This window comes from Microtus pennsylvanicus, chromosome X, assembly GCF_037038515.1.
Source record: "Microtus pennsylvanicus isolate mMicPen1 chromosome X, mMicPen1.hap1, whole genome shotgun sequence".
Taxonomy (NCBI): Eukaryota; Metazoa; Chordata; class Mammalia; order Rodentia; family Cricetidae; genus Microtus; species Microtus pennsylvanicus.
The window spans coordinates 20,813,968-20,827,706 of NC_134601.1; the positions used below are offsets into that span (position 1 = coordinate 20,813,968).

A 13,739-nucleotide genomic window follows, 5' to 3' on the forward strand; every position below is an offset into this window, starting at 1 on the left:
TCCATTCGTGTAAAAAAAATGCTTAATCAGTGATGCCAAAGTCATGTAAAAATTCAGTATAAGCTTAATCATTAATGCCAACAGTGGTCGAATTCCAATCACAAAGCAAAGTCATATGTCTTTGCACAGATAAATATTTCTTTCTCAACCATCCCACAGATTTCTTAAGCACATCCATCTCTGTCTGAGGTCGAGCATCTATTTGAGCTGCGTCCAGTTCCTGAGAATCTTTATGCCATTGCCCTAAAAAATGTTTTGTCTGCAAGGATGTGTGTAAAGCAATACCAGCCACAGAAGCATTAGCAGCAACAGCAATAATGTTAAAAATTACAGTTATTACTAAATCTAACATGCACTTTCTTCTTTTCCATATCTTATTGAATAATTCTACAACATTATGATCCAGAGGATTTGGAGCCCAACACTGACCTAGGTTTACAGACAGACAAATCTGTGTGTGTTGCTGCAGCATCACAAGGGATGATGAGGATTAAACTTCACAGAGGAATTAATACATGGATACCATTGAAAATTATAACTACTAATTCCTGTAGTGAAATTGGTTCTTCCAACTAAAAATACAGTTGTTAGTGGTACATAGGTAGTAACATTAGTATTTCTGAATAAGGTAGATTTGTTTCAGAATATTTCAGAACAATTGTTACTAAGTTAACCATATGGGCCCCAATTGACCCATTTATATTGAAGTATTTTGTCAAATATGCTCAAAAGTTTTCCAGATTAATGGCTGATGTTTTAGACTATAATATGTAAAATCTGGACAGACATATTTCTTAATTTTCATTAACATTATCCCAGGTATGATTAATGGACTATGCTGAGAGCCTTCTATGACAAGTACGATATGTGCCTGTTTTAATGTTTAATTGGCTGTTCATATTTATTTATTCTTTAGGTTTATTTATATGATGGATTACATTAATGCATTTATGACTGTTGTACCATCCCTGCATCTCTGGCATGAAGCTGAATTGATCATGAAGGTTTTTAAAATGTATTCCTGGATTCGGTTTTCCATCGTTTTAATGAGTATTTTTGCGTTTACGTTTATTATTGAGACTGTTTTGTAATTTTCTTTCTCGGTGGAGTCCTTGTGTGGTTTCACATCAATCTTACTGCAGACTCATAAAACGAGTTCTGGCAGTGTTCCTTCTGATTATATTATGTGCAACACTTAGAGGAGTATAGGAAGTTCTGATGGAATTCTTCATTAAAACCATTCGGCCCTGGGATATTTTGTTTGCTTTTGATGATAGCTCCTATTTCATTAAAGAGAATATGCCTATTTAAATTGCTCACCTAGGCTGTATTTAATTTAGGTAAATGGTACCTAGCCAGAAAATTGTCCAGTTCATTTATGTTTCCCAATTTTGTGTAGTTTTCTGTGGTTTGCTCTAAGTATTTTGTGGATTTCCTTAGTGTCTGTTGTCATGCATCCCTTTTTATTTCTGATTGTGTTGGTTTGGATGTTCTCTCTTGTCTTTTTTATTACTTTGCATATGGGTTTGTTTATCTTCTTTATTTTCTCAAATAAGCTGCTTTTTGTCTCATTAATACATTGCATTTTTTATTTGTTTCTATTCAATTTATTTGAGCCCTCAATTGGATTATTTTCTGTTTTCGGCTCCTTCTGGTCATGTCTGCTTTTTTTTTGTTCTAGAGCATTCACATGTGTTGTTAAGTCACTAGTGTCAGCTTTCTGTCTGTGCTATGAACTTTCCTCTTAGCTAGGAGCTTTCATAGTGTTCCATAGGTTTGTGTACAACGTGTCTTCATATTTGTTGAATTTTAGTAAGTTTTTAATTTATTTTACCTTGACCCATGGGTGGTCCAGTAGTTTGCTGTTCAATTTCCATGTTTTGTAGGATTTCTGAGAGTACTGTTTGTCAAGTTCTAATTTTAAATCGTGGTCATCTGATAGGACACAGTGTGTTACTCCATTGTTTTTGGTTTCTGTGTATGTTTGCTGGGTTACACAGTGTTTGGTCAGCTTTATAGACGTTTTCATGAGATGCTGAGAAGATGGTATGTTCTTTCCTGTTTGGGTGGAATATTCTATAGATGTCTATTAGGCCCATTTCATTCAATACATTTCTTAGTTCTCTTATTTTGCTTATAAATTTTTGTCTGGTTGACCTGCCCATTATGTATAGCGGAATGCTGAGATTTCTTGCTATTCGTGTGTAGGGTTTTATGAGTACTTTGAGTTCTAATAATGTTTTTTTTTTTTGACATGTGTGAGTGCACTTGTGTTTTGGGACTAGATGACAAGGATTGAGACTTTATCTTGATAGATTGAACTTGTTAATAGTAAACAGTGTCCTTCTCCAACTCTTCTGACTTATTTTAGTTTAAAATCTAATGTTGGAGATTAGGGTAGCCACACCTGCTTGTTTTTTGGGTCCTTTTCCATACCCTTTACTCTGAGGTAGTATCTGTCTGAGGTTGAGGTATGTTTCTTGTATACAATAGACTGCTGGTTATTGTTTTCCTATCTATTCTATTTGCCTCTGACTTTCTATGTGGATTTAGTGCATTTATATTAAGAGATATTAATGACTAGTAGTTGATAATTTCTGTTATTTTTCAGTGTGAGTGGTTGTGTGTTTCTCTTCCTAGAAGTTTTGCTGATGTGAGTTTATTTGTTGCTTGAGAATTTGTGGGTGAAGTTTGCATTCTTGGGTTGGTATTTTCCTTTTGTAAGGCTGGGTATTTTGATGCGTAGTTCTTAAGTTTGTTTTTTTTTTTTTTTTTTGATATGTGATATCTTGTTTTCTCCAAGGGTGAAATAAAGCTTGGCTGGTTTTAGTAGTCTGCATTTGTATTCAAGGTCTCATAGTGTCTGCTGCACATTTATCCAGGATCTTTTGGCTTTCATGGTTTCCATTGAGAAGTTGGGAGTAATTCTGATAGGTTTCCCTAAATATGTCACTTTGCCTTTTTATTTTGCAGTTCCAGATACTCTTTCTTTATTCTCTATGGTTTTGTGTTGGATTTTTTTTGGTATGACAAGGGGATTTTTTTTTTATAATCTAGTTTATTTGTTGTTCTTTATGCTTCTTATTCCTCCACAGGGATATCCTTCTTTAAGTTGGGAAAGTTTTCTTCTGTAATTTTCTTGATTATATTTTCTGTGCCTTCTATCCCTAAATTTCTTAGGTTTTGTCTTCTGTTGTTTTTCCAGATTTCCTGTATGTTAGCTGTTAAAAATTTGTTGTTAGGTTTAATGTTTTTTTTTTTCATTAGCTGATCTAGCAATCTTCAAACCCTGAAATTCTCTCTTCCATCTCTTTCATTCTGTTTGTTGTACTTCCCTCTATAGTTTCTGTTCATTTATCCTGGTGTTTCATATCCATTGTTTCTAGTGATTTCTTTATTGCATATATTTAAGTCTTACGTCTTAAACCGTTTTCTTCAACAGTCTGACTTTTTTCCTTAGTTATCTTGCTTTTTTTTCTGTGATTTAATTTCTTTCAGATTTTAGCTGTTGCCTTTTTTCTTCGTTTTTTAGTTAGATTTTCATTTCACTTTGAATTTCTCTATGTTCTCCATAAAATGATCTTCTTACATAATTTTAGTCATTTTTCACCCTGTTACAAAGTCTGCCTGGTCTGTGATCACTGGATTCTGATGTTACAGTGCAGCCTCTTAGGATGTTGGGTAAATTCTTGCATGGGAGTCTGCCTGTCTCTTTTCATTTGATCCTGGCATTGTCTTTGCATCTTGTTTAAAATCTTTCAGTGGTTGTCTTAGTATTTGGGAACTGTTCTTGGTCTGCTCTGTGGTTTATATGTCCCATTTTGCCTGATCTTTTGCTTTGTTTCACTTGGTTGCTCTTTTGGCCTCCTCTGTGCAGTCACAGCTTGTTTGTAGACTTCCTCTCTTGGTCATGAGGCAGGTTGGGGAGGACCCCAAATATTTGTCTGACTATCGATGTTCCAGAGAGTGTGGTGCTGTGCTGTGTTGCTGGTCATGCACCTGTTGGTTTTCTCTGCATTGTAACCCATTTCTTTCAGAGTTGCAGCACGTTGGAGCGCAAACAGGTGAGTTTTTGGGTTGGATGGGGTTAGCAGCTCCCAGGGTTCAGTGGTTGGGCTGAGTATTAGGGTTAGGGTTTAGGGTTAGGGTTAGGGTTAGCGGGTTAGGGTTAGGGTTTAGGGTTAGGGTTTTAGGGTTAGGGTTTTAGGGTTAGGGTTTTAGGGTTAGGGTTAGGGTTTAGGGTTAGGGTTAAGTTTAGGGTTAAGATTACGGTTAGGGTTAGGGTTTAGGGTTTGGTTTATTTTTAGGGTTAGGGTTAGGGCTACGGCTTGGATTAGTGTTACATCTAGTGTTAGGGTTAGAGCTAGGCCTAGTGTGAGGATTAGGGTTAGGGTTAGGGTTAGGACTAGGGCTTTGATTATTGTAATGGCTAGGGTTACTCTTAGACCTAGTGCTTGGGTTAGGGTTAGGGCTAGGCTTATGGTTAGGGCTAGATCTAAGGTTAGAGTTATTGGTAAGGTTAGGGTTAGTGTTAATGTTAGGTTAGGGTTATGGTTATGGTTAGTGTTACAGTTAGAGCTAGGGTTAGGGTTAATGTTAGTGGTAGTGTTAGGGCTACGGCTTGGATTAGTGTTACATATAGGGTTAGGGTTAGAGCTAGGCCTAGTGTGAGGATTAGGGTTAGGGTTAGGGTAGGGTTAGGGTTAGCATTAGGGTTAAGATTACGGTTAGGGTTAGGGTTTAGGGTTTGGTTTATTTTTATGGTTATGGTAAGGGTAGGGTTTAGTGTTAGGGTTAGTGTTAGTTTTATTAGTAGGTATATTTTAGTGTTAGGATTATGGCTAGGGTTAGGGTGTAGGGTTTGTTAAATTGTTAGGGTTATGGTGAGGGTTAGGGTTTAGTGTTAGGGTTAGGGTAAGAATTAGGGTTAGGACTAGGGCTTGGATTAGTTTAATGGCTAGGGTTAGGGTTAGGCTTATGGTTAGGGCTAGATCTAAGGTTAGAGTTATTGCTAATGTTAGGTTTAGGGTTAGGGTTTAGGGTTACGGTTAGGGCTACGGCTTGGATTAGTGTTACCTCTAGGTTTAGGGTTAGAGCTAGGCCTAGTGTGAGGATTAGGGTTAGGGTTAGCATTAGGGTTAAGATTACGGTTAGGTTTAGGGTTAGGGTTAGGACTAGGGCTTGGATTAGTGTAATGGCTAGGGTTAGGCTTAGACCTAGTGCTAGGTTTAGGGTTAGGGCTAGGCTTATGGTTTTGGCTGGGCTCTCAATAAACAGAGGGGGGCTTTGGTTTTCCTGGTCAGAGAACACTGCAGATGCTTAGGAAAGCCAGGTTTAGGCAAAAAAAAAAAGCACCTCTAAATAGGTACAAAATACTTTAAGATGTGTTCAAATGCTAAGAAAGAGAAAAAATGGTCATAGACACTCATAGAAAGTATTTTAGGGCTGGAGAGATAACTCAGAGGTTAAGAGAACTGACTGCTGTTCTGGAGGTCCTGAGTTCAATTCCCAGCAGCCACATGATGGCTCACACCATAATCTATGATGAGATCTGGTGCCCAGAACACTATATACATAATAAATAAATAAATAAATAAATAAATAAATAAATAAATAAATAAATAAGTTTAAAAATAATAGTTTTTAAAGAGAGTAAAAATATATATATATGTGTGTGTGTGTGTGTGTGTTTGCATACACAGCCACATAAGGAGGAAAATAGACAGGGCACGTGGAACCTGTATGTTGCTTTGTTGACTTGAACACTGATAAGCTAAAAATAACACTGCTGATAAACAGTGGGTTATAGCAAAAAACAAAACCAAAAATAAAAAAACAAAACGCTAAATGAAACCATCCTATATATTTTAAACATGTCTTAACCTCAAAATGAATATCAGGAAATATGTTGCATTGGGGGAGAGGTTGTATCTTTTTCAAGGTCACGGAAAATCTAAAGAAAGCAGGTTAGATTCAAGGATCTCTTTCTGAAAATAAAAGAGCAGGATATAGGAATGATAAAATAGAATGGTAAATTAATTGAATCTTCTTTTAAACTAAAAAACCGCAACTACTAGTCTTAAATATTTTCACTTCGTTCATATGGTGGATTGCATTGACAAATTTTCCTATGTTGAATCATGTCTGCATCTCTGGGATGAAGTCGACTTGGTCATGGTGGGTGGTCTTTCTAATGTGTTCTTGGATTTGGTTTTCCAGTATTTTTTTACATCAATATTCATGAGGAAGATTGGTATGTAGTACTCTTTCCTAGCTGTGTCTTTGTGTGGTATATTTTTCATGCCAAAACTTTGACATTTTCCTTTCTATACCCCATTCTTCACATGATCTCTGAGATTAGGCATGATAAATAAGTGATTGCATAAAAAATATTTTAGAAAAATAACAAATAGAAGGGTCTATTCTTTATGTAACATTATTTTATGTATTAAAATTATGTATTATAATTTTTGATAATGATTTTAGAGGTAGGGATTAAAGGCAACTATATTTTATTATCTATATTGTTATTATGTGAACAATTTTTTTTTTTGCCAGAGGAAAGTTCATTTCAAAATAAAGCTTTTTGTTTCCTTACAAGATTGCTAAGTAGTTTGTTTTTGTTTTTGTCTCTACTATTTAGTGATTTAATATAATTAAATCTAGGGGATAAATGCTTTCAGGGTTACTTAACTTAATAATCACATTTTATGTATATTTACATTGTGTGTTTCCTTTTTCTTTTATATCTTTGAGTCAGGCTTCACTATTTTGTACAAGATGTCAATCTGCTTCAGATTTCCTCTGCCTGTATTACAGCTATGCTACTTGTGATTTCTTTTCAACAGCCATATCTCAACCGTATTAAGCTATATTCTGAGAAGAAATAAGTATCATAAATTATGAAAAAGGCCAAACAATAGATAATTTAAATATGCATAACTAATTCATTTGCATTTCAATGTTAATTTTAATAAAAATGTTTCTTTTTTATAAAAATCTTTAATAAAAATTACTGTTTTCTTGAAGGTGCCAATAGTAATGTAGGACCACAATTTAATTCCCACATTTATTCTCTTAAAACTAAATTAAGATATTTATTATATATTTTTAGAATAAAGGCAAATCTATTTACATTTTTACTATAGTGTTATTGCTATGTTCCTGCTAATTCTTCCACTGAACTTGGCATAACACCAAATTAGTTACAATCTGTACCATGGGTCCTATTCTTTTTTTTTTAATCTATTTTTAGAGCATCCTATTTTATGCTTTTCTATGGGAGATTGAAATTTCTTCACCCTAGCCCATAAAAGGTTTTATATTTGGCTTGATATTCCCAATGACTAATTGCATATACAATTTGAAATGCATAACTAGAAACTTAATGAGCAAAAGACAGAAATGTTGAGTTTAATTCTAGATGTTGTTATCTGGCAGCCTTTCATCAAACTTATCAGATTTTTGTGGTTCACTGTGTTTTAGGGAAACAGATAAATTTATGATTTCATCCCTTTTGCATTTCAGATGTGCTTTGAATAAACTTAGCAGAAAATTAATTGCTACCTGTTGACAATGGATATGATGCATAGTTGGGTTCAACCTAAGAATAATAAATATATAAAATAAAATCACCAACTAGGCATTGTATCACTGAGTCCAATATGCTTAAGTTCTGAGACAGAATTCCCTTTTGGCATGGGTAATTCCAAAAAACATGATCAAACAAAAAAATGCATATCAATGCTGATCTTTCCAGAGAAGTAATGATCTAGTAATATTGGTAAAAATGTAATAAATAATTCCCAACAGAGAATTTTAACAAGATGCAATTATTTTAATAAAATAAATTTTCAGATAAATTAGTTGCTATAGTCTTTAAAGTTAAGATTATTCACTTATTAGTCAACAATAAATCGATCTTTTATTAATAAAGTATTTTCAGGGAGAAAATTCATTTCATGTCACTCACGAACTTCATATACTATTTTAGATAAAAACTTTCATTGCCTTGATACTAAATTTTAAATAAGAATTATATATTACAGTTTCAGCAGAAGAAATTTGGAGAATTATAGATAATTACACATTAAAAAGAGAGAACTTGCTTTTAATCATCCTTTTGAAAGATTGATAATTGATTCATTTCTGCAAAAGAATGCACCTTGAAGAGAGTAACCATCAGCAGCTAGCAGTCTGCTCATAAAATAGAATTCTTACCAGATTCCACATCTCTCCTTTTTTAATCCCATAGAGAATATTTCCTGTTTATCTTTTCTCCAGATATATATCTAGGTACAGGACTCTCTCACACAATACTGGAGGCAATGCATAACTTTTCTGTCTTCTTTTACTTTGCTACTTCCCACAGAACATATTCATAATAAAGTTATTTACTCTATGTTACAATGTCACATATTAGGTTATTCATTTTTAGTTCATGGTATTTTGACTGGGAAAATGATTGCAAAAATATAAGTATAAAGACAATGCCTAACATTTTATATGGTATTATACTTGGTATTGCTGATGACTTAATTTCTAAAGTGTGCAAATTAATGAGCCTATAGTAATGCTAGACATGCACAAAGTTCTTTGAATCAGTAAAGATTTCTATTTGTTTTGCCTTGCTTTCTGATATCACACATTGTGCTAAAAGAAATCTCCTGAACCGATTTCTTATAAATTCTTAAAGCTGCTAAAACACAATAATAATAATAATATTTCCTGTTGTAAATAGGAACTCACAGTTCTAGAAGTTAAGTCCAGGAGATTATTTCTAGAAATAATCTAGAAAGCACAGTGCTGCCAAGAACATTGAAACATTTGTGTTTTAATATTTGTTTCTGGTGATAAATGTATATATGAAAGATGCTGGTCAATTTATTGTCTAATGATAGTTTGTGTCCTGATTCATAGAAGGCCATATGCTCTTTGCTATGTTCTTCAAAGGGAGAGTAATTGAAGCATTTCTCATGACCTTAATTACTGATAGAAACTGTCCCCTCTTAGTATTACACTGAGAATAAAGATTTAAATATAAACATTTTGAAGCTGATTCATCTAGTTGAGTCCTAATGGCTCCTTTTAAAGTGATAATTCTTGCCAACAGTCTTATCTTCTTAATTATACCTATTGTCCAAGGGTATATAATAATATCATTTTCTGTTGCTGGCTTACATTATACATGAAATAAGGTAACTTTTTATGCCCTCTTTTAATTATACTACTTGTGAAATGTGTAAGTACCTGTTCACTTTTCTTTTCTGATGCTCTGATTTTTATTTTGTATATATTTCAGAGTTTTATTTTGGTTATTGTCTTGAATATGAGTTCCTTTCCTTATATATTATTGAAAGTGTCTTCTTCCATTTGTAGCTAACATTTCCACCTATAAATGTTGTACCAATCACCCAAGATGCTGGGGACAAGAATGTTCTTTAATTTTTCCTCTATTTTCTGTATTTTTGAATACTTGCATATATGGAAAGGAGCCAAGCTTAGACAAAAAATTCACTTATCTTTCATTAATATAAGGCCATTTTTTTCATTGTGAGGTATTAATTTTAGCACCCTTAGTACAGTTTAGATTTGATTAAGGCTTATCATTTGCATTGTTACAATTGTCTAAAATTTTGAATTTGAAAAAATTAAGGTCGAAGACTTCTTTAGAATTAGGAAGCACAAACTTATTAGTAAGTATTTTTTCTGAGCAGAGACACTTCTTCATTTACTGTAATCTATTTAATAATTTATCCTCTATATTTGAAAAAATTGCCTACTCCACAGATATGAAAATAACTTTCTATGTTTTAGGCTAATAGATTCATTTTTTCTTTATGAATTAGAGGTATAGGTTATCTGAAAGTCATAATTTGTTTAGTATATGGGAGATAAGATTAAGATTCATTTTATTTTTTTTTCTCTTTAGATATTTTTATTTCTTCAATTTTTATTATCAGGAGTGACTGAAATAAAAAATATAATTGAGTCCCATCATTATTGTCATTATGGAAATGGCTTTAAGAGAAAACTGGTCAGATGAATATTATTGCTTCCCACTTTTCAACTAGTAAATAGTTGCCATTGATAAAACAGACAAGCCCAGAGAATCTGTCCAGAATGTTCAAAATATGGTGTATTACACAACATGCCTGTTCTCGGGGAGAACACCTACGACATAATTATGTGTACTTCTTGATCTCATCATACAAGACAAGCACAAAGGCACCACCCATGCCCCTGAGAACGTTGGACCATGCACCCTTGAAAAAGGCCTTGCTTCCTTCGTCACAAGCAATCTTCCTCCAGCAGTCGATCGTGCCTGTGTACATGATGTCAGTTCCTTTGCGTCCTGACTGCATCATCATACGATGGCGAACCGTGTCAAAGGGATTGGAAGTCAAGCCAGCGACAGCAGTGACAGACTGTGCAATCATCCAGCTGATGAAGATGTGAGTGTTCTTGGGATCTGGAAGCATTCCCTTTGCAGTGTCATAGATGCCAAAGTGGGCAGCTCAGTAGATGATAATGCCCTGGACTGACACATTAAAGCCTTGGTACAGGCCCCTAATTCCATCAGATTTGTAGATCTTAACTAGGCTGTCACCAAGGCCTTTGAATTCCCTTTCAGCTCCAGCTTTGCCCACATCAGCTGCTAGATGGGTACTGGCAAAATCAAGGTGGTACACAAAGCACAAGGATGTGGCCCCAGCGGCACCACCTGATGCCAGGTTCCCTGCAAAGTAGCGCCAAAACTGGGTCCTCTTGTCCACACCATCCTAAAAGATCTGCTTGTATTTATCTTTGAAGGCAAAGTTGAGAGGCTGGGTGGGAAAGTATCTGATGACATTGGCCAGGTTACCACGCCAGAAGGACAGGACTCCCTGTTCCTTGGGGTTACTAACCACGCAGTCTATAATGCCCTTGTATTGCTTATCTGCCGTGATTTGCTTTCTGGCATGCTGCACCTGTAGCAGCAGCTTGACCCGCTCATGTTAGTCTTTTTGGTGGCTACCTTTCTGGTTGTTCCCAGACATCTCCATGTCTTTCTCCCTTTTTTCCAGCCTAGATTCCTCGTCCTGCTCATTCTCTCTGCCCATAGTATTGGGATAGAAGCTCCACCCCAAGTTCCCTTCCCACGCCCTAGTCCAGACTCTGCCTCCAAGAAAGTTCACCATCTTTGACTCCACCCCAAAGAGCATTAAAACCCCCCACCTCCAGATTAGGATTATGCTCTAGATCTCAGGATGACAGAACAATCCAGAGACTAAAATATTCCTTAAAATCCTGTTTCCTCTTCTAGTATTAGTAGTATGTGTAGGCTATGTGTTCAAATTTAACTTATATGCTAACAGGTAATGGCACACTGGTTCTCAAGTGCTTTTATATATCTGAGAGTATGCCATTTAACAAAAACCTTTTTATGATAGAGACATTTCAGATTCTGCAGCATTTTGTATCTATAAGAATATGGATGACTACAAAAGAACTTCCTCCTGGAGCCTTGCTTTGGATGTGATAATACCAGTAACCAAAACATAGCCAATTTTCATCTCATCAGCTGCCTGGACTGGGCGTTGAGACATTGGGGGATTGATTATTTCATCCTGCCAAGACTGCCAGGCCTCCTGGGCTTACCGACTAAGGCAAATAGTGTTTCTGAGACTGGTATTCACCAAAGGCCACAGAGAGACTTGAGATTACCTGAGTAGCTGGAAAAACTATCTCACTTCTGCTCATTTACTTATCTTAGATCTGACTGATGGCATTTAATGACTTAGGATACTAGTAGCTCATTACTTGATTAGTTAAGTTTACTGATAAAAGTACAGAAAGGTGTGCATCTTTCACATACTTCATTGTCCAGGATTAACAGGTTTCATATGTCACTTCAGAGGTCCAAAATTTTAAATTTTGTCTGATTGTCTTCTAAAATGTTTATGCCTTTAAACCTAAAGCCATAGCCTTTTGCTACGACACCAAGAAAATCTGTTTCAGCTGTCTTACAGACACCTGCAGGTCCTCGGAGAATTTCTGCTATATCAAGAAATCTGGTCTGGTGAAAAATATCAGTCTTCAGAGCCTATTTTGATGCCACCCATTTTTGAGCGTATTTTACAGGTCATTCATGCTGCCTGGTCCAAGGCCGACCTGCATATTGTTTTCCAGATAACATCAGCACCTGTACCAGCTCTTGGGACACTTTATCATTGGTACCACCTCCCCAGACTCAAATAGGCACCTACCAAGCAACTGAAACCTGCTTTTAAAGGGCATATCTGCTGTCATGTCTCGCTCATTTATCCTTGCCGCCTCTGTACAACCAGGGCACCACTCTGCTCCATTCTTTATGGCAGTTATCACCCTTCCCGTCGCTAGCCCCATTCATAGGGACAATAATAAGAACCTATTTTTTTCTCCTAGCAGCCTGCCTTCAACGTTTCCTCAAGAAACAAATCTAAATTATCCAGTATGGCAGTTAAGTGGATGTTTCTCCACCAATGCCTCCTGCTGAATATGAGCCCATTGACTCTCAACTTTCCCTCATCACTCTATGCCTGCAGGAAGTAGCCAGATGAGAACCAGCATCCATATACCCAAAGAGTCTTAAATGTTTGGGTGGAAGCTCCACCGGTGCCAAGGAGTCGCCTCAGTTTGGATTCTGCTCTGAGAAAGCCTGTCGTTGGTGGCTCCACCCACAAAGGCATTAACCCCCCCCCCCACACACACACCTTTTAGGTTCCCCTTGTGTGTATCCTCAAATTCCCCTTGGACCACTAAAGAATATTTTTCTCAAAATAAACCTTGGTTTATTCAGTTTGATTGGCATATTACATCAGCAGTGGCAGATTCCTAATAAAGGGGGATTTAATCAGACTTAATGCACAGCCCCACCTATACCTCTAATGCCTAGATATTGGTCATTCAGATTTTTATTAGGCCAATTACATGCCTTACATAGGCAAAACATATCTTTGTGTTGTTAAATAAATGCAGTATAAACAAATGTAACACAATTTTATATTGTTAAAAAAATTTACCATAAACAAATGCAACATACCCTTTATGTTCTACAACGATTGTATGCACATAGAAAGAGTAACAAATTCACAGTCATTAGTTATATTTAAGGCATACTGTTAAGAATAGTTGGAGCAGAGTAAAATTTGCCTATAATGATGTCAGAAGTGTCAGATAAGTAACAGGGACCAAATTATACATCAATTTCTTTTGGCTTTTATTTGAGTAACTATTAGATCCTATTTCTACGGTTTCTTTAAACTTTCTTATATTTTTTGCAAGACTGTAAAAGCACACAGCATGCATTTATTCCAATGTAGAATTCTCAAAATGAGTAAAGACCAAATTCTGTTTATGGAGATGAAGAAAGATAACAAAGTGTCTAGGTTTATTGCATTTGAAGTTAATGCTGTGGAGGATTTGGAATATAATGTGATAGAAAAAGATAATGATGACTTTTCAGATTTGGGTTAAGAAATTGCAAGAATAGCATTGCTGTGAACTGAAATATTGTAGGTTCATGAGAATTCATCATGTCCTCAGTTTTAAATATGTTGAGTTTGATTGGGGCTTTCTTTTAAATACCTAGGAATACACATGAAACACATAGCCACTATCTTAGCCTGCAATTCATAGGAAAGGCCTGGACTGGCGATATTTAATTTGGAATTTTTCAATATATAGAATTTTTAAAATATATGCTTTAAGTTAGAAAG

The 13,739-nt window shown here is 35.5% G+C and overlaps 1 long non-coding RNA gene and 1 pseudogene across 1 annotated transcript in view; one reads left to right on the top strand and one right to left on the bottom strand.

Moving 5' to 3' along the window:
* LOC142840218 (uncharacterized) overlaps positions 1–13,739 on the top strand; it is a 184,880-nt gene that overhangs the window by 24,831 nt on the left and 146,310 nt on the right. The window lies entirely within an intron of this gene.
* LOC142841547 (ADP/ATP translocase 2 pseudogene) overlaps positions 9,938–13,739 on the bottom strand; it is a 30,891-nt pseudogene continuing 27,089 nt past the window's right edge.